Below are 26,474 nucleotides of genomic sequence, written 5' to 3' on the forward strand. Positions count from 1 at the left end.
CAAGGGAGAAGGCGCCTCGGTGTCCTCGCAGCTCTTCAGTTTTTCCCTGATAAAGGGAAAAGAATTCACCAGCACTAGCCCAATTGCTGAAAAGCTTACCCAATTTCCCAGAATTGTTGTTGTGAGATTAATCCAGGGGACACTCACCTAGGTCATGGCCCTTCTCCCAGGAAGGCAGAGCTCAGTGGTTTGATGCCATGTTGGCCAAATCTGCAGGTAGGCTACAAGGCCTCTGTCCGCCTGTACCCTCAAGGGCAAATGTACATGAGGGTGGAGGAGGATGGGGGTAAGACAGGCTTCTTCTGCTGGCCAGAGCAGCAAGTCAGGAGTTATTTTCCCCACTCTTGAATGATGTAATTGTTGCATTTCGGCACACACTTTGGGCTGCCCTCTCCTAAAACTCAGGGTCTGATCAAGTGGAACGTTCGCTTCCAAAGTCAAGCCCTTTGGGCTAGGCAGGTATTAACATTAAGGATGCTGTTTACAGAGTTAGGGATCTGGGAATAGATGCCAGGGTGACTTCCCACGAGGGGCCTGGAGGCAGTGACACAGACCTCGAGGACTCGGAGAACCAGGCTTAACTTCTCACCACAGCTCAATGAACCCTTGGACAACATACTGGCAGTGGCATGGAGGGGAAGGGAAAAGAACTTCAGAGGATTTGAGTGACTTAACCCAAGGTCTTATAGTAAATTAGTAGCAGAATTAGAATTGTGTTCTTCAGCTCCAGGCTTAGTCTAGAAGCAAACATTTATTAAACACTTACTTGGTGCCTGGCAGTGTGTCAAGGATGGGGCTATGAAGAAAGGCAAATGCCTGCCTGCCCTCAAGAGGCTTAAATTTTAATGGGACTAGGGGCAGCTAGGTAGCACAGTGAATAAAACACTGGCCCTGGATTCAGGAGGACCTGAGTTCAAATCTGTCCTCAGATACTTGACATTTACTAGCTGTGTGACCCTGGACAAGTCACTTAACCCTCACTGCCCCACCAAAAAAAAAAATTCTTAATGGGACTAAGTGAGGCAGCTGGGAAACACCTGACCTCAAGCCACCAGCTTCTTTGAAATTCCAGGCCCACCTCACTTGCCCCACTTCATTCCCAACTTCCTCTGGAAGACTAGCAGAAGATTAACCATACCTGTCAGAGGAGTGCTTGGATACTAACTCCGTGTGCTTCTCCTCCTCCTTCTCTGGCCTCTTAGTTTCATGTCCCCACTGGCGAGACTTCATATGACCCCAGACCATGAACTCTGAGAGAAACTCTGCGTTACAATACAATGGGTGTTTTTTTGGGGGGGAGGGGCTATCTTCTCTTTCACCCAGTGGGCTATGGAGGACAAGTCTTCCTCTAGTTCCTTCTCATTCTGTTCTGGAGAGATAATGGACAAAACAATTCTATTTCCCAGACATCTACCCAAGGCATCTCAACCTTTTTTTTTTTTAAATTGTAGGTTGTTTTGTTTTGTTTTGTTTTTTTGTTTTGTTTGTTTGTTTGTTTTTTTCAGGGCAATAAGGGTTAAGTGACTTGCCCAGGGTCACACAGCTAGTAAGTGTCAACTGTCTGAGCCCAGATTTGAACTCAGGTCCTCCTGAATCCAGGACCAGTGCTTTATCTGCTGTGCCACCCAGCTGCCCCCGGGGATCTGAACCTTTTATGTCTTATGGATCCCTTTGGCAACAGTTTGGTGAAGCCTATAGATCCTTTCTCAGATTAGTGTTTTTAAAGGCACCACATAAAATGTATTGGATTATGTAGAGAACCAATCACATTGAAATATAGTTAGCAAAATATATCTACTTTCAAGTTTCCACACCTCTGGTTAAGGACCTTTAACCTAGACTACCCTTCCTCATGCTTTCCCCACCCCAACCCCCATCCCCAGTACCTTCCATCTGATGCCAGATGGTCTCTGCTCAGGGCCTCCCAACACAAAAGCTTACATTAATATGGTGGAGCACAGCTTCATCTCTTCTTTGGGAACAGCTGGAAGCTACTAACACACTCTCTTCCCCACACCCCTCCCCTCTCCCCCAAAGCTCCACAAAGCATCCTGGAGAAAAGGAAAGGTCAGGATTATGCTTTTAGCTGGGCTCTGGGACCTCGGATTGGAGAGAAAAAGTATGTTTCTTCTAGCATATATTAGGTCAAAGAAAACATTACCTTGAGCTCTATGCTCCATTCTGCAGGGCCTCAGGCCTTGCAGGAGGACAAAGGGGCTCTCCAACTCTAGCCAGCTTACAGACAAGCCCCTCCCGCTCACCTGTTATCTTAGCAAAAGTTCATGCAAGCCATCAGTTTGTTCCCCTGTGTTCCAGCCAGAATTTATTTAGTCTATCCACAGCTGATTATCTTCAACAGTTCACTGGATAGAAGATATCTCACCCACCCACAAAATTTTACCCCATTCTCTCAGAGTTCATGGGCTAGTGTCATCATGAAGTTTCACCAGTGAGGCTGTGAAACTCAGGGGCCAGGGAGAAAAAGTTACTGGAAGGACACGGAGTTAGCATCAAAGCAGGTCTCTGAAAAATGGGAAGTGATAGGGCTTCTGGGAGCCTTCTGGAGGAAGCCAGGAATGAGATGAAGCTAGGGCTCAGACACAGCCTAACAGGAATTTAGAGAACCAAAACAGAGCCTAGACCAGGGCCCCCTCACCCTCCCTCCAAGGGGTCAGTCACTGGAGAGATTTCAAAGATATGAGATAATATTTTTGGTTTTGTTTTTTTAGAGAGGCAATTGGGGTTAAGTGACTTGCCCAGGGTCACACAGCTAGTCAGTGTCAATTATCTGAGGCTAGATTTGAACTCAGGTACTCCTGATTCCGGGGCCAGTGCTCTATCCACTGCACCATCTAGCCGCCCCCGAGATAATATTTTTAAAGCACAAAGCATAGTGCCCAACACATAGCAGACACTTAATAAGAGCTTATTCATTCCTTCCTTCCTTCCTTCCATCCACCCATCCATCCATCCAGGGGGTCTGTGAACTTGGGGGGAAACCCCCACATCTTTGTTTTAATCTAGTTAGTTTCTTTTGCAATCCTATGCATTTGATTTTACACCTTTAAAAATGTGATTGTGAAAATTGGCCCATCGGTTTCACCAGACTGCCACCAAAGGAGGCTGGGAACAAAAAGCTTGAGATGAAGAAAGGAAACTGAATTTAGGTCCTTACTTACTGTGTAACCTTGGGCAAATCACAGGCCTCTTAATTCAGCTTTCTCACTTACAAAATTAGAAAGCTACTGGGAATCACCCACCGTTCAGAGAGGGTTTTGAGATCAGATATTTATAACGTGCTCTAAATTCCTTTCAGATAATAGGGAAACTCAGAGAGATATGACATTTACAGTATTTTTCTTATTAATTCAGTCTCAGCCACGAGCAAGGGGCTCAGGGTTTCACTTTTACTTCCACATCTATAGGTCTGAAACAACTTTGGGACTTTAAGAGAAAAAGCAGACAGCATTAATTCATCCAACATCTATTTGTCATTGAACATCACCTGGTGGGAGTGGGTATGACAGAAACCATGAACATCTCAGACCCCCTTTGATTTTTTCCTCTTTGATCCATTTTTTCATCCATCCATCCATCCATCCATCCATCCATCCATCCATCCATCCATCCATCCATCTATCCATCCATTTATTCATTCAAATATTTATTAAGCACTACTGATGTGCAAAATACAACTTCAGGCAGTTGGAATACAAAGACCCCTTTAAGGACTTGAGATGCCACCAAGGAGGTGGTCTTTCCCAACTGCCTCCCTCATCATTATTTGTCCCATAATTCATTGCCTTGTACCTTAATTTTAGGCTGACTAACCTGGGAAACCAAAGGAGCTCATCGTTTTTGTGCTGCCCCAACTGTCTTCTCTACCTTTAAGGGAGCCCCTCAATGCCTTAATCCACTGTTTATTGCCTCCCAAGGACAGAAAAAGATGAACTTTCCCCCTTTCTCCTCCCCGCCAATTAAGGATCAGGGAAAAGGGACAAAACCTGTTTCCCCTGCAAAGAACTCTTTACATAGTACTTTGACCATACAAACAAATCTTGAGGGTTCTTCCAATAATTCTCCTCCTACTTCCAGACCCAGTGAGTAAATGGTACCAACATGAACCCAGGTTGGCCACCCTTTTGGTTCTCACAGGTTTTTTTTTTTTCTTTCTTTCTTTCTTTTTTTTTTGGTGAGGCAATTGGGGTTAAGTGACTTGCCAAGGGCCACACAGCTAGTAAGTGTCAAGTGTCTGAGACCGGATTTGAACTCAGGACCTCCTGAATCCAGGGCCGGTGCTTTATCCACTGTGCCACCTAGCTGCCCATTCTCACAGGGTTTTTTTTTTTTATTTTTTTTTTTAGTGAGGCAATTGTGTCAAGTGACTTGCCCAGGGTCACATAGCTAGTAAGTGTTAAGTGTCTGAGGCCGGATCCGAACTCAGGTACTCCTGACTCCAGGGCTGGCGCTCTATCCACTGCGCCACCTAGCTGCCCCTCTCACAGGTTTTTAAACAATGTTTTGATCATTCCTTTTTAATAGAATTAGTTTCTTTGTGCTGCTGTCTTATTTCATGCATTTAAAAACATAATTCTGAGAAGGGGCCCATAGGCCTCCTCCCAACACCACCAGAGGGGACCATGAGCAAAAAAGCAGAAGTGAAGAACACCAACCTTAGAGACTAGACTCCCTTGTCACAAACCCATCTCATCAAATCACAGAATCTGGAGTTGGAAGGAGTCTTTGGAGATCATATCACTCTTCTCCTCCAGTGTGCTTTGCATACAGTTAGTGTTTAATAAATGCTTTTTCATTCATTCTTTTGTTTTACAGGTAAAGAAACCAAGACTTGGACAGGGGCAATGAGGTGGTTAAGGGGATAAGCAGCAAAGCCAGGAGTCAAATTGTCCTTTTCTTATGTTCTTTCCATTTCATCACTGTTGCCTCCCTTGATTTTTGTGGTGGTGTCATTTCAGTCATGTCTGACTCTTTGTGACTCCATTTGGGGTTTTCTTGGCAAAGATGTTAGAGTGGTTTGCCATTTCCTTCTCCACCTCATTTTACAGATGAGAAAACTGAGGCAAACAAGTTTGAGTGACTTGCCCAGGGTCACATAGCTAATAAGTATCTGAGGCCACATTTGAACTCAGGAAGACTATTCCTGATTCCAAGCCCAGTGCTCTATCTACTGCACCGCCTAGCTTTCTCCCCTTGATCTTGAGGCATTTTGAGAAGAGTTGGTGCTCAGTTCACTTTGCTGTTCCCAGAACTCATCCCTTTCCTCCGGGAGATGTTTCTGACACATGTGACCTTAAGATAGATCATTAATAGTAGAGGGCTCCCAGGACAAACCAAGAGATAGAATACTCAATTCTCAATACTCAACCCTCTGTCTAAAGACCACTTCCTAAGAAAGGTTTTTTTCTCCCTAACACTGGTCCCACTTCTTCCAAATGCACAAAAACCTGCCTTTGTTCTTCCTCCCAAATTATATACTCTGAAGCCCCCTCAGGGGTGGGGGACAGTGATCTTATGTGTCATGGCCCCCTTTGACACTCCAATAAAGCCAATGGACTCCTTCTCAGACTAAGGTTTTTAAATAATTGAAGGAAATGCTCCATTTCACTTAGAAATTAGTGAAAATGCAGAGTTGGGTTTTTTTCTTCTCTCCAGGTTCATGGATCCCTTGAAATTTATCCACAGATCCCTTGGGTTAAGAAACTATGTCCATTCACTCTCTGCCTTCTTCCCCCTGAAGGGATAGGCTGAACTACAGAAATGGTTCTAACACATGGAATAAGATGGGAGGAGATTTCCCTATATTCCACCATTTTGGCAGACTATCACAGAGCCAAAAGAAGAGAGACCAAAGGAGAAAAGACAATTCTCTCTACTGCTGCACCCCTGCCCCCAAGAAAAAGGCTGTCCATGCACACTTGGGCCCAGGGCCAGGGTAGGTAGCCTGGGAGTTCCAGGCCTTCTGATACAACCCCTGAGCTGAAGTTGTTCCCCCAACATGGAAGATATGCCCTTACTCCCACTTGACGTCTCTCTCCCCCTTCTCAAGCCCCTCATCAAATCCCAAAGTAGAATTCTCTCCAGAGCTCTCGGTGCTAAAGAACATTCCAGAACCAATTACTTTCCACCCTTCTCCTGGGGAACTAGACATTTCCAAGATGCCAGTGCATCATATTGAAGGGAGGGAGTGGTGAGGGGTGGGAGATAAATGCTCAGAGGTCCTTAGCCTAAACCTGCCAGTCTCAAAGCTCCCCAGCCCTCTTCCACAAAGCAGATTCACTGGGTGTGGATTTTTCTCTCCCAACACTGAAATCTCAGCAGGGGCCTGAAGTCCTGGGAGAAGGAGATAACAGGACATGACCATCGGTGCCCACAGAGCCACAGCCTCACACAGAATTTCCCACATCCTTATTATCTCCCTGATTAAAGGAAGGGACCCAGATTCTATTACAAGTCAGAGAGGGGAAAGAAATGACTGGCTCAAAAATCCTTTGTGGAGGATTTATTGTGTTGAAATCAGACTCAAAACCAGGGGCCACACCCCAATGCTTCCCAGGGAGGCAGCAAGTAACCCACCCTCAAGAGCTGAGGCAAATAGTTCCAAGAGAAGGAGTCTCTGGTATAAATAAACTTGTAACAATAATGGCATTTTATATGACAATTTTAAAGTCTGCAGAGGCCTTCACAAATATCATTTCATTTTATCCTCACAATAGCCCCAGGAGATGGGTGTTATTATTCTCTTCATTTTACAGATGAGAAAACTGAGGTAGACAGAGTTCAAGTGACTTGCCCAGGTTCACTCTGCTAAGTAAATGCCTAAGGCTAGGTCTGACCTCAGGTCTCCCAGCACTCCATCTACTGCCGCCTCTGAGCAGCCAACCCAGTGATCCCTCAGTCATTATCTAGTGACTTGATTTCCATTTTCCTGTTCCCACTTCCAGAAACCTGATTCTCCTCACCTTGCCCAGAGGATTGACTTCTCTCTGCGAGGTCCTGTCTAGAAAGGGCTCTCTCTCAATATCCAGATGTTCTCTCCAACCCAGTTTCATCCACCATGAAGGTGCCACCATAGTTCAAAGCTTGCCTCACTTGGGGAGGAGCTGTGGTATCCACAGAAAGCCCACTGGCTTTGGAGGCTGAGGCTCCTTGTGGCGATCCCCAAACCGTTCTACCAGCACATCTCCCTCACTCTCTTCCCCTCCTCCACCCGGAAGGCAGAGCTTCTGCCTTATCTCCACAGGAACTAGGCTACGAGGCCACTTCCTGGACATTTCCAAATGCTTATCTAGTGCTGCCTTTCCTCATTAGAACCAAAGAACGTGACATCCAGAGCTGGAAGAGACATTTAGAGGCCAGCCGGTTCAACTCCTTCATTTTAGAGAGGAGGAAACTGAGGCCTAGTAGATAAGTGACTTACCCAGGGTCAGTAGGTCTCCTTCCTAGCATTTAAACTCAGGTTTTCCAGTTTCCAAGTCTAACCTGATGCTTAGCCACTGATCTGCCACTAATTATTCTGTGATTGTAAGCTCCTAGCAAGTAGAGGGCATCTCCCTTGCCTGTACCTGTACCCCTAGCACTGAGCCTGGAACAAAGGAAGTATTTTCATTCATTTCCATTCATTCATTCATTCATTCATTCATTCATTCATTCATTCATTCATTCATGCATTCATTCACTCAACTGGGTTGAAATCTTGACTCTGCCACTTGCTACATGACATTGAAACTCTCTGGGCCTTCATTTCTGAATTATTGATAAAATAAGGGGAGTCAAACTGTTGTTCAGTTGTTTTCAGTCACAACTGACTCTTTGTGACCCCGTTTGGAGTTTTCTTGGCAAAGATACTGGAGTGGTTTTTCCATTTCCTTTTCTAGATCATTTGACAGAGGAAAAAATTGAGGCAAACAGGGTGAAGTGACTTGCCCAGGGTCACCCAGGTAGGAAGTATCTAAGGCCAGATTTGAATTCAGGTCTTCCTGACCACAGGCTCAATGTGCTTTCCACTGCAACACCACCTAGCTGCTCCGGAAGTTGGACTAGATGACCTCTAAGGTTCCTTCCAACTCTCCATTTATGATACCATGACTTTTCCTGTTGCTTTCTTTTCTTTTCTTTTCTTTTTTTTTTAGTGAGGCAATTGGGGTTAAGTGACTTTCCCAGGGCCACACAGCTAGTAAGTGTCAAGTGTGAGGCTGGATTTGAACTCAGGTCCTCCTGAATCCAAGGCCGGTGCTCTATCCACTGCGCCACCTAGCTGCCCCTTCCTATTGCTTTCTTTAGGCCCTGACAAGAGGCCAGCAATTCTGGACCCCAGTGGCAGCTGATGTCGGCTGTTCAGTATGAGAGACTGACCACTTCTGACTGCTCAGACCCATGCCCACTACAAGTCCTGGCCAGGGACTAAGGAAAAAAAAAAGCAGTGGAAAGTAAAAGCGTGCATTCCCCCCACCCCGCACCTCAGCTGGGTGGTCTGGGAAGCCCACAGTACCAGAGACAAAGACATCAGTGACTCAGCCTCCCAAGCCAAGGCCACAGCCCAAGTCATAAGCACTAAAATGGCTTCAGGACTGGGAGCAGCAGCATCCAATCCCTAACCTTGTCACCAAAGGTCAAGGATGGAATGTGACCGCCTCAAGTGGGGAGTGAAAGGTCAGTCAGGAGCAGCAGATGAGATCTCTGCTGAGAGGAGGGATTCCAGGTCTATCCCTAGGACACCCAGAGTGAGTAGGCCTCAATGACACAGGGTCAGCTATCTGCCCAATCTAGTCTTTCAAGAGCTTTCAGAGCCAAAATAACAATGAGATATCATGGTAGGAAATTTCAGCTCCGTAGAAGTCTCCTAGTCAGGAATTCTCCTGAGGCCTCTTTCCATCAGCTCGGCCTCCTAGTTTCCCAGGGGAATACAGTGTCCCAACTCTACAGGGGGTAGACAGGCCCTGGGCACGTACACCTTGCCTGTCTCAGCCCCTGAAGTGAAACATATTCAGCATTTTTTAGCATGGCCACTTGGTGCAGATAATCAGAGGGGGAAGGGATGTATGATTTTGGTTCAGTCTTCAGGGTTGGACAGAGCCCAGTCATCAATCTTCCCCTCCCTCTAGCCCTGCTCAGTATTTGAACCGCCTCTGCCTATTAGCTTCTCACCCCAGGCACTCTGACCAAATCACCAAGGGCCCTGTAAGTGCTGATGTCCAGCAGAGATGCATGGGGCTATACTGAGCTCAAGGATACCTGGAGAGGAGATGCCAGGGAGAAGACTCAGCGCTCTAGTCTCCAAACCCAAACTCTCAGGGTTTTGACCTCAGATATAAAATACTTTCAGCTGGGCCAGACAGAATGCCTAAGACTTCTGCCACACAGATATAGGATTGTGATGGAATACTATTGCGCTATAAGAAACGACAAGCAGGGTGGTTTCAGAAAAATCTGGAAAGATTTACATGAACTAATAAGCGGAACTAAGGGTACCTTTTACATGGCAACATTGTAAGGAAGGTCAGTTGTTAAAGATCTAACTATTCTGATCAAGGGAATGACCCAAGATAATTCCAAATGACCCATGATAAAAATGCTATCTCCTTCCAGAGAAAGAGAGCTGATGAACTCTGTGTACAGATTGAAGCATACTTTTAAAAAACTTTATTTTATTTAATGAAGTAAATAAAGATAGATAGATATATTGGTGAGGCAATTGGAGTTAAGTGACTTGCCCAGGGTCACACAGCTAGTAAGTGTCAAGTGTCTGAGGCCAGATTTGAACTCAGGTCCTCCTGATTCCAGGGCTGGTACTCTATCTACTGTGCCACCTAGCTGCCCCCAGACATTTCTTTTAAGCTCCAAAGACATCCCCTGGACAAATATCCAGTTGGTTCCTACCCTGATAAGAGACCTGCCACAGCTACCTAGGTCAAGCAGGAAGCCACAGAGCAGTGGTTGTTCTTTAATCAGAGTGTGTTATTTTCTTTTAACTCCCAAACCACAACAAAACAGAAGTCACCTAGTGTTGTTCTAAGTGAGCTAGAAGCCTGAATGCCAAACTGAATTATCAAGCTGATCACAAGCTGCATCCTGCATGTCTTTCCTGCTTCTGAAACCTACTGGGATTTGGGCAGAGTAAGAGAACTGCGTGCATCCCTCTGCAGGGTACACCAAGAATCCAGGGTGTTCCAGTAATTGGGTATTAATTAACCACTATACCAGGAGAGATCAAGACAGACCAATCACTAATCTGGGCCTCTGGTAGAGCGGTGACTGAGCAGGATGGGGGTGGGGGCAGGTAGAAAAGGGTAAGACAGTGGGACTTTTTATGGCAGGTTTTTTTTAAAATTATCACTTAACCCTCACTGGCCCCACCCTCCAAAAAAGAGCAATGTCTCCGCTTTGTCCTGGAAACTTTGTGAAGAGTCACTTCTTGCACCTAGACTACCCCGTCTGTAAAGTGGATGCACAGTGGGGTTTGAGGTGCCAAAGAGTCTGTCTGATGAGCAGGGTGTCTACTGGTGGCTCCCAGCCACAGAAAAGCCAGAAACAGGAGCTATGTCTTCACCACAATATTCACAGCAGTACTTTTTTGTGTGGCACAGAGTTCAACCCAAAGTAGAAAGCCATTAATTGGGAAATGGCTAAATAAACCCCAGGGCAGCAATGTAACAGCTGAGGGCCAAGCCACTCACAAAGGACAACTAGACTAGGAAGAAGAATCCAAAAGCTCCAGAAGACTTATGTGAACTGATGATGAAGAGTAACGTCAGCAGAACCAAGAACACAATAGAGATAGTTATTTTAAAACTGTAAATGAGAAGAAAAACAAAACAAATCATAACGAATTAGAGTCCAGTGCTATTAGAGTGACCAAACCCTGCTCTAGGAAGAGCTGAGAAAATGCCTCCCTTCTTGGACAGGGTAAGGGGTGATGGGTGATGAGTGTGGGATCTTGTATCTATTGCCCATCAGGTACCCTGCTAATGCCTTGGTTGATTTTCCTAAATGCCTTTTTTAAAAAAAAGTTCTTTGTTACAAAGAATAGTTCACTGGGTGATAGGAGAAGGAGGAGGAATATATCTGGAAATGAGGGTGATTTAAGAACTAAAGATAATATATTCTTTTTAAAGAAAACATACTAGGGGCAGGGAAGACACAGAAAAGCCCGGAAGTTTTAAAAGAAGAGAACTCAGTCCTTCTGGGCTCAGTTTCCAGTTTGGCTTCTCACCTTCCCTTGGCAACTCTATATCCCCACCTACCCACCGTTCCTAGGTATGCCAAGTTCTCTTCCTCCTGTTTGTAGAATGGGAAAGTCACAGCTGTCTCCTTCTGTAAAGACTTGGGAAAGCTCTCTGGCAGGTTTCAGAGAACCCAGCAAAAATATGGAGAGGAAAGCCAAGGATAAAAAGCAGACAGCCACTTATCCAGTCTGCAAGAGGATGGGGCAAAATGATTATTCTGACTTGGGATCACATTGTCAAAAGAAGGCAGGAATGATCAGAGAGGTCCGCCAAGGTGGTCCCCAAAAGGCCAGGCCCCTTTGAGAAGAGGGACATTTCTTCCCACCCAACTTTGGCTATCAAGAGTGCCAGGGAGGAAAATAGGGGCAAAGCCAAGATGGCAGAGGAAAGACATTAAACACACAGAGGTCTTGACACAAATACCCCCAAAACAGCAATAAAACAACCCCTGGAGCAGCAAAACCCACAAAAAGATGGGCTGAGATTATTTTCCAGCCAAAGACAGCTTAGAGGGGGCCATGCTGGGCTGCAAGAAGAGTCCAATGCTGTGATTGTGCCAATACAGTCCCCAGGCAGGCTGAGCCAGAAAAACTTACCCCTGAGTCTCTGAATTAGCTATAGTACCCGCATCTTCTGGAACTAAGCTTTTAATTGGGTGAGAGGGCTGAACAGCTGGCTGGGGTTGTTGGGGGGAGATACAGGGGTATCTGTGGGACCTAAGGAGGAATTCGGCTATCCCACCCCAGGCTTCCAGGGAACCAGGAAGAAATCTTGAGTGGCAGGAGGCCCAGGTTGGGGAGGGGCACAGGCTCGTCAGAACTAAGAAACACAGCACACAAAGTTTTGCTGGCTAGTTAATTAGCAAGTTTGTCTTTGGACCAAAGAACAGGCCAGACAAGAGAACCTTCCCTCAAACCAAAATACCTGGGACCCTCTGAAGCTTGGGACAGTGTAGTTTGGAAGTAAGGCCCCACTGTAAGAGGGAGTTAAAAGTCAAGTAAAATACAGCAAGATGGGGGGAAGCTAGGTGGCGCAGTGGATAAAGCACTGGCTCTGGATTCAGGAGGACCTGAGTTCAAATCTGGCCTTGGACACTTGACACTTACTAGCTGTGTGACCCTGGGCAAGTCACTTAACCCTCATTGCCCCGCCCAAAAAAAAAAAAAGACATCAAGATGAGCAAACAAAGAAAGTTGAGAACTATAGAAAGTTTCTTTAGCAACAAGGAAGATTGAGGTGCACCTCAGAAGAGGACAACAACCTCAGGGTCCCTACATCCAAAGCTTCCAAGAAAAATATGAATTGGTCTCAGGCCATGGAAGTGCTCAAAAGGGACTTTGAAGAGAAAGTAGGAGAGATAGAAGGAAGATTTAGAGAGGCAGAGGAAAAAATGGAAAGAGAAATGAGAGAGATACAGGAGAGTCATGATAAAAAAGTCAACAGCTTGAAAAGCCAAATGGAAAAGGAGATACAAAAACTCTCTGATGAAAATCATTGCCTAAGAATTAGGATTAAACAAATGGAAGCTAGTGACTTTATGAGAAATCAAGACACAGTAAAGCAAATCCAAATGAATAAAAAATAGAGGGCAATTGGAAATATCTCCTTGGAAAAGAGTGCCAGAGGGACTCCGGCTGAGCCAGGGTGGGTAGGGATGGTCCCCCCTTCTCAGCTGAGTAGAGGGAAGATGGCAGCCAGGGTATTTGGCTCAGACCTAGTGTCCCAATGTTTAAGAAGAACTGGCACTTGCTAGGTAGAAGAGCAGCTTTCTAAAGTCAGAGAGGGCCAAGCCATTGGCCTTGTCTGGAAGACAACTCAAGGGAAAGATACCAGCTGCCACATTTGCCAACAAAGAGCACAGAAAGGCATGGGGGGCAGAGGAGAGGTGGGCATGGGAGGAAAGAAGAACTGAGTGGGGAAGGGGAAGAGAAAAGGGCAAAGCTCAAGAAAAATTCTGACCCAAATTCAGAAAAGTCCCACCTTATTCTCAGTAATGGGGAAGTAGAGGGCAGGGCTTGGCAGCATCTTCCCAAATGTCCCTTCCTTTTGCCTAATTGTGAAAACACTGAATTTCAACATAAGAGAAGAGTTTCTAGATCTTTTCCACACCTGGATACTATTTCTTTGTCCCCCCACCCCCAACCCCCAAAAAACAAACAAACAAAAAACCTTAGAGTCCACAACACAGTTATTTACTCCAAAGGCCAGGGCACAGCCAAGATTGAGCTTTGGTTTTCTTCCGGCACAGTCAGCTGCATGGGCCGTAAGGTCACATTGCCTTCAGGGAGGCTGTATTTCCTGAAGGCTTTCCATGTGTTTTCTGAAATCTGGCTCCCCTTTCTGAAATGTGAAAATTCTTGGCTCCAAAAGACCAAGCCAGACGTTTTCATTCCCTAAAGGTTATAGGAGTCAGGAACAGAGGGGAGGAAAGTCAGGCTATGCAGAAACAAATAGTCCCGGACTCAGACAACCCAGACTTTATACACCACTGCCTGGGGCCCAGGGTTCACAGTGGCCTCCTCCCAGCTAGAGGCAAGGGGCAGGGGACAGATGAGCTGGGCAGGAGCCACACGGGTGGAAGAAGCCCAGCTCCAGGCCTGGACTCAATCAGTGAATAAACACTTATTAAACAGCTCCAGTGGGCCTGACACCTATTAGGGGCTAAGGATGCAGAGACAGAAATGTGAGGGCCCTGCTGGGGTGGAGTTAACTTTGTATCAAGGGAGGCAACAAGGATTCTATAAAATATAACCAGAAGAGGCCCATGGTAATTTTGGAGGGGAGACGCCAGCATCCAGGGAGATCGATAGAGACTGAACTTAGGACTCGGTGTACAAGCTCAGTTTTCAAAGAAGGGGTGGGGGGGGGTGGGGGCGGGGAAGCAGCTAGGTGGTGCAGTGGATAAAGCACCGGCCCTGGATTCAGGAGGACATGAGTTCAAATCCAGCCTCAGGGGCAGCTAGGTGGTGCAGTGGATAAAGCACCAGCCCTGGATTTAGGAGGGCCTGAGTTCTCAGACACTGGACACTTACTAGCTGTATGACCCCAGGCAAGTCATTTAACCCCCATTGACCTGAAAAAAGAAACAAAAACCAAAAATGTGGCCTCAGACACTTACTAGCTGTATGACCCTGGGCAAGTTACTTAACCCCCATTGCCCCACAAAAAAAAAAAAGAAAAGAAAAGAAACTAGAGATTCTCAGAAGCAAAGAGGAGGAGGGCATACCCTCCTTGGTTGGGGGACCAACCAGTACAAAGGTGTGGAGATGGGGGATGGAAAGCACCAGAAAGGCCAGGCTGGCTGCATAAAGGAGAATTTTTTAAAAAGGCTGAAAAGGTACACTGAGCTATGTTGCAGAGCTTGTGTTTGAATCTAGAGGTGTCAGGAGACTGCTAGGACCCTGGGGTGGGGCACGATGGCTCAAGCCAAGCTATGGAAGGGCTGGTATGTGGAAGAGGGATTCTTTGTGTTCAGTTTGCCCCCCAAGAGCCAGGCACAATGGATGGAAGTTGTAGAGAGGTGCATTTTGGCTGGATGCCAGGAAACCTTTTCTAACAAAGAGAGTGGATTGGGGGTCTCAGGGGTGGCAGGGTCCCTTGCCCTCACTGGAAGCTTCCAAGGAGGGGCTGGATGACCAGTCGTTTGGTGGGTTATAGTAGGGATTCCTTATGCCTTTTGGGAATGGACTGGACCCAATGGCCACAGAGGCCCAGCTGAAATTCTGTGGCTGCTTCCTCCAATTAGACCCAGAGAAAGAAATTCAGAAGTGGGAACAGGAAATCCAGTGGGAGCCCGGGTGTCGAGCAAAGTCAATGGGCCAGTCAGGTGGAAGGGAGCATTAGAACTCTCTTCTAACTCTCTTCTACCTCTCACGAAAGCAGGGGATCTTAACCTCGGCACCTCTTGCCCTCTGGCAGCAATGGTGAAGCCTGTGAACCCCTTTTCAGAAATGCATTTTTAACAAGAGGAAACACCACATTTCAGTTGGAATTTTTCAGTGAAAATAAGAACATATTTTTTTTGGGGGGGTGCCCATCCAAGTTCAAAAACTCCTTGGAAATCTATCTGTGGACTACTTGGGAAGTCTGTGGACCCCACGGTAAGACCCCTACTCTAGACAGAGCCACAATGTAAGCAGAAGGCTTCCCAAGCCAGGCAAATTCTAAGATAGTATCACCATAGAAGGTCGCTTAGGTTCTGGCTCAGTGTAGGTGACTAAGAAAACACGGAACATGCCCTGTCTGCAGAGCAAATATCTGTTATGTCTGAGGCCATTTCCTTCTCTAGCTCATTTTACAGATGAGGAAACTGAGGCAAACAGTATTAAGTGACTTGTCCAGGGTCACACAGCTAAGAAGTGTCTGAGGTGGGATTTGAACTCAGGAAGATGAGTCTTCCTCATCCCAGGCCTGGAACTCTATCCACTGTGCCACCTAGCTGCCCAAAGTGAGGTTCTTACAAAGCAGAAACCCAGGAGAGGTTTAACCAGGGTGGCTTAGATTTCCAATTATTTCCATAGGGCTCTATGATCCTAACAATTCTCCTGTTCCTGCCTGCAGGGCAGGATTTCTCACCCAGCCAGACTTCCCCAGGAGGCAGAACCAGGAGCAGTCCAGGCAACCCAGAGGTTCAATAGGTCCTCCCCATACACCTGGCACATTAAGGCTTAGTAGAGAGAAGCCAAGAAACCAAAGCCCATAAGGGCGATGCTTCTCCCAACTGGGAAGCCAATAAAATTTGTCTTTAGGGTGTCCACATTCTCCCTTTCAGATTTCCTTCCCCTCCCTCGAGTTTCTGGCTCGGGACTCTCTGCTGGTGCCTGTCATAAGAAGAAACCATCAGATAAACTGTTTCATACTAAGGTGTTAAAGACTTAATGTGTACCAGGCAATGAGTGAGATATGCTATGAATCAGCTATAATTGTAAAGTGACTGTGACAATGATTGTAGCATTCAGTTAAAAGGTGATTCCTCTTGTGCCTCAGACTGTTATTATGGAATAGAAACGAATAAGACGAGTGTGATTGAACATAACTAATGCATCCAGTTGGAAGGGTTTAAATTACTGGAGCCTGGGAACAAGCAGACAGGCAACACCAAATGGCCAAGTGGTGTCTGGATGTGTATAGGAATGGGGGAAGTCACTGAAATGTGTTAAAGAAATGTTTAAACTCGAACTTGCCTGAGGAACAATAGGAATATCCATCCAAGTAAGGAGGCCCCGTTTGCCCTTCAAGGTTTGTACCAACCATCCTTGGCTGAAAGCCCACCTCAGGTCTACAATAACAGCCTCTTGCTCTTCCTGGCTATGTTCTGTAAGGACTGCCCACACTGGGACTTCCTGAGGAATCCCGTGGGTACCTGCTGACCACCACTCCCCCCTTCACTAAGGACTGGTGGCCACAAGCAGGTGTGCATATGAGTTAGGATAAATGAGGCAATGGGGTAAGCAAATCTTGAAGAGTCCAAAGGCTTCTGGAATCCGCCCCTGAGTATCCCCCCAAAGGTCTGAATGTAGAAAAAACACAAACTTATCGTTGGCATGGATGTAACCCTTCTCATGAAGAAGGAGACAGGCGTTGAAGACAATGCAGACTTGTGAGAACAAGGAGGAGGGAGTGTTTTCTCAGAATGATGAGATGAAAGGTCATCTGCATTTCAGAACCTGAGGATGCCTGCAGTGGGTGATGCTTAACTCAAAGGAGAGAATTTCTAAAAGTGCGGTGCCTGAGGGGAAGGATATTAGGGCAAGGGGCTCTTCAGAACATCCTTTAGATTACAGGACAGATTACACAATGAGACAGACTTCCCTGGACCTCACCCCAATGCCCATTCAATGTTCCCCAAGAAATCATAATCCTTCACATTCAAAACAGATTAGGGTTCACGAAGGGCTGTGTTTACAACAACCTTGTGGGGGTAGGAAGTATGAATAATATTATCTCCGTTTTATAGATACTAAGGCACAGAGTGGAAAAGTGACAGTTAAACAGCTAGTTAAGTATCAGAGCTAGAACCCAAGCTCAGGAAACAGAGTGAGTGGTATGGTTGAAAGGACACTGGATAAAGAAGGAAGGAAGGAAGAGAGGGAGGGAGGGAGGAAGGGAGGAAGGGAGGAAGGGAGGGAAGGAGGAAGGAAGGGAGGAAGAGAGGGAGGGAGGAAAGAAGCCTGAGACCACATGATCTCTAAGGTCTGCCCCCCCAGCTCTAAATGCTATGAACCTGGCATAGTGGTAGAACATTGGATTGGAGTCAGGAAGACCTGAGTTCAAACCCTACCTCAGAGACTTACTAGCTGTGTGACCCTGGCCTTCTCAAGACTCAGCTTCCTCATCTGTAAAGTGGGAATAAGAGCACCTACTCTCCAGGATTGTTGTGAGGAACAAATGAGAAAAAATATGTAAAGAACTTTGTAGACCATAAAGCACTACAGAAACGCTAGTGGTAATTAATTTTGTACTAATAACTAATGACTATTAATAACCTAGGACTCAAGCTGTGACTCTTTCTGCCAACCCCTCACTCCCTTCTCTCCTTGTCCCATAAACCCAAGCCCAAAGAGGGTAATACAGGCCTCACACTCCAGCCCCCAGGCTGGCCATGCCTTGGCCCATTCAGCTTTTGTGACTGACTGGTGCAACCCCAGCTCGCTCAACCAGCAACGGTTCCCAGGGCTGCAGTTCAAGAATTCCCACCAGCCGCTGGTGCTCTTCACTGCCTAGTGAGTGAGCCTGCCTTAACTCACAGGGGCCTAAGGAGAGCTGGCTCAATGGGAGAGGCAATGACGCATCTAGAGTTTCCACAGTGTTTCAGGAGAGTCATTACCAACCTCCAGGGACTGCTCCGCCATGCTAATGACCCAGTAGGAGGGAGGATGTGAACTCTCCGGATCCTTCTTCACATTTCTGCTGCTCAGTATCTCATCTGGCCTTCAAAAAGTGCCTTAACTGGGCAGCTAGATGGCGCAGTGGATAGAGCACCGGCCCTGGAGTCAGGAGGACCTGAGTTCAAATCCGACCTCAGACACTTAACACTTACTAGCTGTGTGACCCTGGGCAAGTCACTTAACCCCAATTGCCTCACTAAAAAAAAAAGAAAAAAGTGCCTTAACTAACATCACAGGTCATCAAGGGACCTTGAGGAGGGTCATTTCTCCTTCAGGGAAAGTGAAGACATGAGCCACAGCCCTCCAAAGAGAGAGCACCCTCAGAGCTGTCTTCTTGTTCCTGATTTAAAGTGACCCAGTTAGCTACTGCCTTTCAAACCTCAGTGTCCCTATCTGTAAGAACATCTGCCTTCACCAGAAATTTGGGCAGATAACCTGCTAATGTTAGGGACAAGGCTGGAAACAGGTTCCATTTGGAAAAATGAATGGGCTTATTTATGATCCCAGAGCATGATGAAACCTGCCATAGAGATGCACATCAAGATACACATTTTTGGACATGGCCAATGAAGGATTTTCTTTTTCTTAACTATGTCTATTTGTTACAAGGATTCTTGGGTTTTGTTTTTTTAAGTGGGGGTAGGTGGGAAGAGGAGCAAGTAAATGTCTGCTGATTTAAAAAAACACACAAAATGGATTTTTTTTTCTGCAAAAGAATGACAAGTTTAACAAGAGGAAGTCATCTTAGAGGCTGGTGGAACAAAGGGAGAGAAACGCGCACATCCTATGTCTTCTCACCCAGGACTACACACATGCTATTTTCTATCCTCACCTGGAAGACAGGTAGGGCCAATGGGTGTTAGGAGGAAGCTTCCTATTGATTGTAACCCCATGGCTTATGGACGGGCATGAGAATTCACTCCCGGTCTTCAGAACGGGGGGGGGGGGAGGAAATACCTCATAAGTTGGCACTACCTGGCATCTGGAAACCCTGCCAACAATTCCCTCTATGACAATGGTCAAGACCCCTAGAGGCTCTGGGCCTCCTTCAAGAGCTAAGCAGGGGGGATTGGAGGAGTGAGATGGGAATGAGCCTCCAACTCAGTCACCTCCTCCTATACTCCTAGCTCCTCTGAGAGTCCCTGACTGCCAAAGCCCCATGGGAGCTCTCTGCCCCAGCACCACTTCCAGGGTAGCATGCTGCTGCTTTGGCAGAACTCAAGTCAGAGGAAAGCCAGCCCTAGGACACTCTGGGATCATGAAGTCCTCATAGCTTAACATCTCATCCCCCAAGGAGAAGAGGCTGAAGGTCCAGATGTGACTGTCCATACTATGCCTCAAGCCTTCTGCAACTACAATGCTGACTATGAACATGGTAACCCCTGGCTAGGGGGCAGAGCGAATACAGCATTGGACTTGGGATGAGGAAGACCTGAATTCAAACCATGCCTTAGAGAAGCACTGGCTGTGTGACCCTGGGCAAGCCACTTAACCTTCTTTGCCTCAGTCTCCTCATCTATAAAACGATCTGGGTAAGGAAATGTCAAACCACTGCAGTAACTCTGCCAAGAAAACCCCAAATAGGGTCACGAGTCAGACATGACAGAAATGACTGAACAACCAAAAAAAAAAAACCTCTAATGGGGTGTTCAGAGGATCAAGTGAGATAACATATGTAAAGAGATTTTTAAACTTTCAAGTGTTAAATGAATGCTAGGTTTGATCAATTCCATCATCACCACTACCACCTTGTTCCTGTGGGACCTCTCTCCAAGAATCCTAAAGTACATTGAAGGCCTAACCAGTTTATCCTAGGAAACAACCAGGCGTGCATTGGCCAAGCACCTCCCAAGTGCTTAACACTGTTAGACCTTGGGAGATACGGTGGTGGTAGAAAAAATAGCCTGGATTGTGAGATCCAAGTAGGGAAGGTTAGACTTCATTGGCAAGAAAACAGTCACCCCATATTCCCAAACAGGGAATCGATGGAGTATTGGTGACATTTTGGAAATATCTATTGGGAATGGCTATGCAGATGAGTGATAAAGAGGCCAGGAAAGCTGACACTTTCCCCTACTTTGGAAGTGAGGTGGTAGCAGAGAGAGAATGGCCTTTATAGCAAGTCAATCTTCATAGAAAGCTCGGAAGTTCCCCTAAATCTCCTGACCTGAATCCTATGCCATGGTGCTTTTGGTGAGCCTTAGGGCTAAGTTTATACCCATATCTGTGTGTGTGTGTGTGTGTGTGTGTGTATACTCATATACATACTCATATATATGTGTGCATGCATAGACACATACACATATATACACACATACACATACACATACACACACACACACACACACACACACACACATATATATATACATACTCATAGATGGGAAAACAGTTCAATCCAGCTATATGCACTCATCCTTTTCTCTCAAGTGGAAATGCCAACTGGACCACCAGTTCTGAGAAGCCGCCATGGTGGTCTTCTTGCTAGGGAGGCCCACCAAGCCTGGTGCTTTTTATTACTTGAAGAGAAACAGTAATAGAGGGTAATAGGGTGGCATAGAGGTAGGCAGGAGGCTTGTCTGTTTCCTTTCTCAGTGGCCACTGGGATAAGATGGCTCAGGGCCAGACTATCTTTAGCAGAGGGGAGTTGGAGAAGCTGACCAATGAGGGTTCAAGACTGAGGAATCTAGTACACCCACCTCCATCTAGAGCTGGCGCAAATCCCCAAGTCAGGCTGGGTACCAGCCTACTTTTGTTATGCTAGAACCCTTCCTGGGCACAGACCTCTTCCCAGGATGCCTTGGCCACAAAAAAAAGGAAGGTTGGTGGTAGGCACTTCTCAGGAAAGAACTTCTGTATGTTTCACAAGGAAAACTGAGTTTGGGAAGGGAAGGTGAGTAGTGCTTTCTAACAGAATGTCGGTATCTGTGATTCCCTGGGAGAGAAAACAGCTGTTTGGAGCATAAAACTCAAGGAATTTATCTCTTCCCTCTTATCAGGCTGACCCTTGGCATCCTCACAGACAGCAGAGAACAAAGACAAGCATTAAACCAGCCCTCCATGCACATTTCCTGCAAACACAGCTCCAGCCAACAGCCCAGCAGGAGACAGGGCAGGAAGCACAGATGCCTTCCTCCAGAGACCTCAGGGGGCACGTCTCCAGAGCCTGTCTGCCTTATCTCCCCCTCCCGGATAAGGCCTTTGGAACTCTCGGGCAGCCTTCTTCCTTTCCACAGCTGTCCACCTTTCCATGGGTCTGCCCACCCCTGTTGTTGAGTCATTTCAGTCATGTCTGACTCTTTGGCAGAAGTACTGGGGTGGTATGCTATTTTCTTCTCCAGATCATTTTACAGATGAGAAAACTGAGGCAAATGAGGTGAAATGATTTGCCTGGGATCCCATAGCTAGTAAGTATCTGACACCGGATTTGAATTCAGGTTCTCCTGACTCCAGAACTGGCACTCTAGACACTGTGTCACCTGCCTGCCTTTGTTTCCCACCCCACCCCAAAGCAAATCTTCCCTTTTCCTCATTCTCAAAAATATTCTACTCCGTGAAGTTTTCTCTAAACATGCTAGGACCAGAATTCTTAACCTGGGGCCCATGAACTTATTTTTTAAAAACAATTTTAATAACTGTATTTTAATATATTTGGCTCCCTTTGTTATCCTACATAGCTCATTTCATGCATTTAAAAGCACAATTCTAGAAGAAAAAAAAAGAGATATGAGATGAAAAAAAGCACAATTCTGAGTAGGCTTCATAGATTGTGACTAAAGGGGACCATGACCCAGAAAAGGTTAAGAACCCCTCATCTTAAGTCTCTCTCTCTCTCTCTCTCTCATTCTGGCAAACCTCTATAACACTTATCTTGTAATTCTCAAAAAGGGAAGGATTATGAATTATTGGAGGCCAGATTTTTCTTTCTTTTTCTTTCCACCGCCTACCCGATCCATCAAGAAGCATCTAGTAAGCACCTCTGATGTGCTAGATGTTGGGATACAAAAATAGAAATCAAACAGTCTTTGTCCTCAGGGAGCTTACATTCTATATGTAGACACACAATTCGGGCACATGTGAGTGGGTACAAAATAAATAGGAGGCAAACTGGGGCAGGGGGGAATGAGAGGGCAAACTAGCAAGAAGCCAGAGGGATGGGGAAGGATTCTAAGGAGAGGTTAATTTCCTGAGCTGAGTTCTGAAGGAAGCTAGGGGACATTCATACAGAATGTTTGCAAACACTATCTGATTGAAGACCCATTACAGCACTGCAAGGTTGGTGCTATGGGTTTGGCCATTCCCATTTTCTTTTTCTTTTTCTTTTTGTAGAGAAATGAGGGTTAAGTGACTTGCCCAAGGTCATACAGCTAGTAAGTGTCACGTGTCTGAGGCCAGATTTGAACTCAGGTCCTCTTGAATCCAGGGCCTGTGCTTTATCTTCTGCGCTATCTAACTCCCTGATCATCCCCATTTTTAAACTTTTTTTTTTTTGGTGAGGCAATTGGAGTTAAGTGACTTGCCCAGGGTCACACAGCTAGTCAGTGTCAATTATCTGAGGCTAGATTTGAACTCAGGTACTCCTGAATCCAGGGCTGGTGCTCTATCCACTGCGCCACCTAGCTGCCCCCATCCCCATTTTTAAATGAAGAGCTCGAAGCCCAGAGGTTAAGAGCAGGTGGTCACCGCTAAGTAATACTCAATCATCTTTCCCCTCTAGCAAGATGCTTCCAGACTCCAGGCAGAACAAGGCGGAATTAGCTGAGGCAATTCAGGACATGGTTGGTTCATTCCATGGGCAGCAGAAGGAGAGTTCTAGGAGGCAGGTAGTGCAGGATCCAGGGCTTGCTGAAAGCAGGTGCTAAGGAAGCAAGTCAGGCCCGGTGGAAAAAAAAAATCATTCCAATGATTGTTGATACCAACAATATATACATACAACAAGGTGCGTCACCTTCATTCTAAGGAAAACAATCCTAGTCTCCAGTTGCCCTGCTTTCCTTAGCCAAGGATATTTGATAAATATCAACAAAAAAGGAATGGGCAGAGGGGGACAGGTCAAGATCTGCCAACAGTAGCTCGGTTCTCTGTTCCCTTGCCCTGAATCTCTCTGCTCATGTGGGCCCCCTTCCCCCAGCTCTTATTTGGGGTGGGATTTCATTTTTTAGCTTGCAAGCTGGGCAGCCACTTAAGGGCACCAGTCAAAGCCTATACTGCTACACCTAAAAGTCTCTGGGGAACGCTGGGAGCATTCTGAAGACACCACTTGTTTCCCAAGGGCAGCAAAGGCAGGATGGAGAAACTGAGACCTGGCAGGTAGAGTAAATAAGGCTTGATTGTGATATCTTCCTTCTTAGTGAGGACTGAGAGATCACATTCACATCTCCCCTGCCCCCCCCCCCATTTTCTAACAAGTCTAATGGAGCTACCATTTTCTGGTAAGACAGGCAAGGATAAGGGCTCCCACACTGCAGAAGGGGCACTTCCTTACCTCTAAAGTGAGAAGGTAAGACCAGAAGGGCTGCTGAGGACCCTTCTAGTTGCAAATCGAGGATCCTAAGCACCATGATTTCCTCTGGGAGAGCTCCATTTTGTGGACATTACTTCACAAATGGGCTGCTCCTTCTCTAATGCCCTTTGAAACACTCAGATTGCTCCAGGCTCTGGACCTCCCTCTCTGTTTGGCCTCCCAGCTGGGAGCCTCAAGCCCTAGTTGATTCTCCAAACAAAGCACACCCACCAAACCTCTTACCCCAGCTGGAAGTTGTGCAAGCTTGGGTCCAACAGGAAGTGCTAAGATTGGATGCTTGAGTCAGAGAGACAGCTCACCAAAAGTACCAAAAGGTTGGAAATGAAGAAACTGATTTCCCCTACAAGTCTTTCCCTACGGAGAGCCAACAGAAGATGCCACCCAAACTCTCTCCAGCTTTCTGCCATTGTGACTTTTTTTTAACTCGGAAGAAATTTCTTAACCAATGATGGGGGGCAGCTAGGTGACACAGTGGATAAAGCACTAGCCCTGGATTCAGGAGGACCTGAGTTCAAATCTGGCCTCAGACACTTGACACTTACTAGCTGTGTGGCCCTGGGCAAATCACTTAACCCTCATTGCCCCACCCCCAAAAAAATTTTTTTTAAATTGGGGGCAGCTAGGTGGCACAGTGGATAAAGCACTGGCCGTGGATTCAGGAGGACCTGAGTTCAAATCTGGCCTCAGACACTTGACACTTACTAGCTGTGTGGCCCTGGGCAAATCACTTAACCCTCATTGCCCCACCCCAAAAAAAATTTTTTTTAAATTGGGGGCAGCTAGGTGGCACAGTGGATAAAGCACTGGCCGTGGATTCAGGAGGACCTGAGTTCAAATCTGGCCTCAGACACTTGACACATACTAGCTGTGTGACCTTGGGCAAGTCCCTTAACCCTCATTGCCCTGCAAAAAAAAGAAAAAAGAAAGATTCTATGATTAAAAAAAAAAAAAACAATGATGACTTGGGCCCCAAACTCCTGAGTTTTCCGTGGACCCTGCAGATGACCAGAGAAACATACCAGAACCCCCTATCTTTTTTTGTTGGGGCAAACAAAGGGTGACTGTGCTAGTCTTTTGTTTTCCATACCTTCCTTTACCTCCATGAGTTACATTCCACTATACCGTCAAGGTAATGACCATATACCTACTTTCTCCCTTTCTTTATTGAGAGACATTACCTATACTTTGCCCTCATATCTTCTCAATTTCTCCCCAAGCCCTTTATGTCCTACATATCCCCCTCACCCCACCCCACAGCAGCACAATCTGACTCTAGCTCATTATAGTATACAGGATATAGGAGACCAGGCAATTATGAAGTGAACTACCCTTTTCCCAGCAGGGAATGATAATGACCTGAAGCTTTCTAGTGGTCTGGGTCTTTGATGTTGGAAGGGAGGAGTGGGCAGAATGGGTTAGCACTTCCCCAGTCCCATGTAAGACATTACAGAACTCAAGATATTTGGAAATATGGAGTAGTGGAGGAGAATCTCATAAGAGGCCAGGGTTTCTTGCCCCTCCACTGGCCTTGCCTGCCGACTCCTGACATCTCTTCCTCTCCAACTGAAGTGTCTAGCACAAACAAGCAGAATTCCTCAGTCTTTCCACAGCTCCCCCTGTTCAACCATTTTAAAGAGCAGCTCTGACTGAATTTGAGAGGTGTGTGGACAGATGGGAGCGACAATCAGACTACAGGTCACTCAGCTCTTCCCTAGCAGGAGAGGGACAGGTGAGGACAGGGGGGAATTCTGCCCCCTCCAGTATTAAGTACTCTAGATGCTACAGAAGGAAGAAGTGGAACTAGGAGAGAGAACAAGCCACAAACCAGAGAGAGGCAAGTAGACAGTGAGGAAATTAGGAGCCTAGCCTTAGACCATCAACAGCCTGTTAAATCCCTCCCTCCATCACACACACACACACACACACACACACACACACACACACACACACACACACTGCCAAATCACACTAAGTATAGGCCTAGTTCTCACAATCCACTTTCCGTTCCTGTTTCTCTAACCACCCCCACAAAAAAATACCCCCTGTAGCCACCCAGAATAAATAACTTGTTGATTTTTCCTTACCAAACCATGTCCCTCAGGATCAATTAGCTATTTACTTTTTGGCCCCCAGAGAAAGCCATAGGGCAGGCCTGTGGGAAGCTCTTAGCTACTGGTTCTGGCTGCATTATTATTATTATTTTTGTTTTGGTGAGGCAATTGGGGTTAAGTGACTTGCCCAGGGTCACACAGCTAGTAAGTGTCAAATGTCTGAAGCCGGATTTGAACTCAGGTCCTCCTGAATCCAGAGCCAGTGCTCTATCCACTGCACCACCTAACTGCCCCTCTGGCTGCATTCTTGATGCCCTAGTGCCTCCAACCCCTGTGGACTAGCTGATTTCGAAGATACCTTATCTAGAACCATGGGTGAATACCCCACTCTCATGCCTTCTCCCCTAATACCAGTGGAAGGATTGATTCCCCTCCCCCTCCAAAGCACCACCATCTCACCCCCACTGTTGCCTGACACACTGACTTCTCAGAGTGGAGATGGAGAGCTTATCCTCAGGAAGGCTGGGGATTTTCTGCTAAAAGCATATGTGCCATGGGCGAGGCACTAGAAAAAAATCTTTGTATTATGAGTTGGAGACTCAGTTTCAAATCCTCCCTCCCCCGCCCCCGTGTGTGTGTGTGTGTGTGTGTTTGTGTGTGTGTATGCATCTCCCTCTGTCCTACTTCCCCCCCAACATGCACACAAATGTTCTGAGTCTCAGTTGCCTCAATGGGTAAAACAAGGGCAACTGTACCTTTCTGAAGCCAG

At 46.4% G+C, this 26,474-nt stretch overlaps 1 protein-coding gene across 4 annotated transcripts in view; it reads right to left on the reverse strand.

Annotated features, from left to right (window-relative positions):
* ST3GAL2 (ST3 beta-galactoside alpha-2,3-sialyltransferase 2) overlaps positions 1-26,474 on the reverse strand; it is a 62,795-nt gene that overhangs the window by 29,542 nt on the left and 6,779 nt on the right. Inside the window, exons 1-2 of one of the 4 annotated variants that reach the window (XM_043981629.1) lie at positions 23,616-23,730; positions 22,814-22,988 (exon numbers count right to left, since the gene is read on the reverse strand). The exons of 2 other annotated variants lie outside the window; for them this stretch is intronic. The gene's annotated coding sequence lies outside the window, so the exon portion shown is untranslated. Of the gene's footprint in view, positions 1-22,813; positions 22,989-23,615; positions 23,731-26,474 lie in introns of those variants that run through there. One more of the 4 variants, XM_043981628.1, reaches the window with a different exon arrangement.

The sequence above is a fragment of the Dromiciops gliroides genome, chromosome 2 (assembly GCF_019393635.1).
Source record: "Dromiciops gliroides isolate mDroGli1 chromosome 2, mDroGli1.pri, whole genome shotgun sequence".
Classification (NCBI taxonomy): Eukaryota; Metazoa; Chordata; class Mammalia; order Microbiotheria; family Microbiotheriidae; genus Dromiciops; species Dromiciops gliroides.